Here is a 2,795-nt window from a genome sequence, read left to right on the forward strand (position 1 = left end):
CTGTTCAACTTTTCCACATCAGTCTGTGTTAGTTTAGGTAAGTGGTGTGTTTCTAGAAATCTGTCCATTTCTTCCAGATTCTCAAATTTGCTGGAGTACAGTTCTTCATAGTATCCTGATATAACCCTTTTTATTTCAGTTGGTTCTGTTGCAATGTCACCCATTTCATTTCTTATTTGTGTTATTCGTATTCTCTCCCTCTAAAGAGATTTCTTATAATAAATAGAGCACTTACAATTTGACAGAGCCAAATGGCTTCCAATGGTGACTTTGGCTTTCTTTTCTATAGACATATTTTGAAAGAAACAACTATTGCATGCAGTTTTATGGTAATGCCCTCATAGGAAAAGAGAAAATGGGAAATATTTGTGGGTATATACAGTCCTATTTAATGATAATTATTATACCCATTTTACTGAACAGGAAAGTGAGTCATAAGGAGATGCAGTCTCATGTGTCATTCAATGTTGGGTTGATTATTGTGCTACATTTGGTTAGGACACATTACCTCTCTGGTCCTTAGCAGTGTTGTGAGAACTATGTTTGAGTAGCCCATTTGTAAAACATTCATATAGTATATATTTTGTCCCAAATTTGGCATTTTATTCCAAAACTGACATTGGGTTTTCTGGTGCTTACACTCTCGATAAATAGATGATTAACCTGATAAAAGTGCTATGAAAGTGTCCTTATATGCATATGGATTAGTCTTCCCAGGGCTTAACAAATTCCTCAATGACTTAAACTGGAAATGTATAAATGTGTTCTCAGAAGTGACTGCAGGTCAATATGGGCTCCCGTCTCTGCATAGTCTGAGCATTCCACATTTATCTGTTTTCTATTTTATTTCTGCATATGACTACCAAAATATAGCAACTGTTGTCTTATTGTCTTTAGCCAATTGTCTATAAATGGACTAATTACAACCAGGCTAATGATGTACAGAAAATATGACTTTTCACAACCTTCATGACCTGCAAATGTTTCCACCTAAGCTGCTGTCCTTTCTAACCAAAGCCCATGTCCAGCCACGACATCCACTGCAGAAGCACCATGTCCACCCACTGGGGAAGGCAAATTCTGTGACCCATAATTTTCCTCTTCTCTGCAAGGTAATGCTCTCTTGTTACCCTAGCCCTTATCCTGCACTCTTCTTTCCTCAGCATATGTTTAAAGTTTGTTCCCAAGGTTGTCAACAAAGGACATTCATTAGCCATGGATCCCCAGGGCAAACTGTGCTTCCTCACACACTTGATCCCCCAGTGAATGCTCTCAGTAGAGCAGATATAAACTGTGTCACTCTGGGTAAAGTATAATCTAGGGATAAAATGGGGAATTCACATTGTTCTAAGATCATCAGTCTCCTCTCCTCGAGAAAAGAAAGCTCCTAAAAGTTATTCTTTTAGCTTTTATTTATTGGCTGTATTTTAAAAGGACTGGATTCCAAAAACTTTGATTCGGCATCAGTCTGAATTAGTGGAAACACAGAAATAAGTAAATCACTACTAAACTGATAAGGGGCAGAAGAAACAGAATTATTGCTTTCTACAAGCTAAGCCCTGAAAGTGTGTGTATTACTTTGAAATGCAGGGTAGGAAGCAGAGAAGGTAGAAAATGAAATAGATTTTATATTACTTTGTAACTGTGTGATCTTAAAATTTTGATTTACCTCTAAGAATATTTAGGACTAAATCCCACTATAATTGTTTGGATAATCAAATGAGGAAGTGTGTTGTTCCTTGTTTGTAGCTTCATGGATTTTTACTTCTCTGTGAAGCCTGAAACAAATGCAGATGTGAATACTCAGCCACTCTCTGAAGACTCCAGGTTGGTAACCAGGAGGGCAAGCTTTTCTGGGCAGTGTGTGACGTTTCCCAAACCCTTGATTAAAATTATAGGCTGTAACTAACTAGAAAGATCATGGAATCAATTCAGTGAGTTGTAACTTTAACATGCAAATTTAACATTTAAAAAAACTTAAATATCAAGTAAAATAAGTAGAAAATATCAGATTATACTGCATGTAGTAAGATGTGTTCTGAAAAACTTTTGTTAGATATATGTGTGTTTGCTGAGAGAGGATGTCAAATGTAAAATGCATTATAGTTCAAAATATCTGAAAGCTGCTTCCTCATAAATATTTATAAAAACAATAAATAGAAAAATATCTTGAATAAATCAAAAGGACATCCCCAGATAATATGACTCTAACCACATGAGCTGGAAATACTCTTAAATCAGTAGAGACTTAAAAATGTTCTTAAAGTGCTCAAAGATGGAGTCTTCAATGATGTCATAGATAACAAGTCTCCCACAATGGGACCATAAGCTGAGGTATAAAAAATTAAAAAAAAAAATTACGACCAATTTCCTGAACGTCCTGTTCTTTTCAGTTTATACTAAGGTAGCATTATTTCAAAGGGAGGATTGCTCAAAACAATCTTCCTGAAAGTAGAGAAAGGGGACTAGATTCTGATTAAACTTACTACCAAGCTGTCACTGAAAATTCTTAAACATAATGGCTCTTAATATTTTTTAATGACATAAAAATTATACTCCTATATATATAAGAACAAAGGTGATTTTATCAATTCACAGACATAGTAAAACCCATCTAGGAGTTAATAGATCCCTGGTTAAAAACGTCTGATTTAACATTCGCTATTTTAATCACTCTATTTTTTTGGCCTGATTTCTAAATACATTTTCCAGTTTTATCTTCATGAGGCCTTCAAGACACAATAGTTTAAGGATCAGGAAGAGCATTTTGTGTTCTGAACCACTATATATATATA

The sequence above is a fragment of the Orycteropus afer genome, unplaced genomic scaffold, assembly GCF_000298275.1.
Source record: "Orycteropus afer afer isolate SDZICR_OR568_19922 unplaced genomic scaffold, OryAfe1.0 scaffold00490, whole genome shotgun sequence".
In the NCBI taxonomy this organism is placed as follows: domain Eukaryota; kingdom Metazoa; phylum Chordata; class Mammalia; order Tubulidentata; family Orycteropodidae; genus Orycteropus; species Orycteropus afer.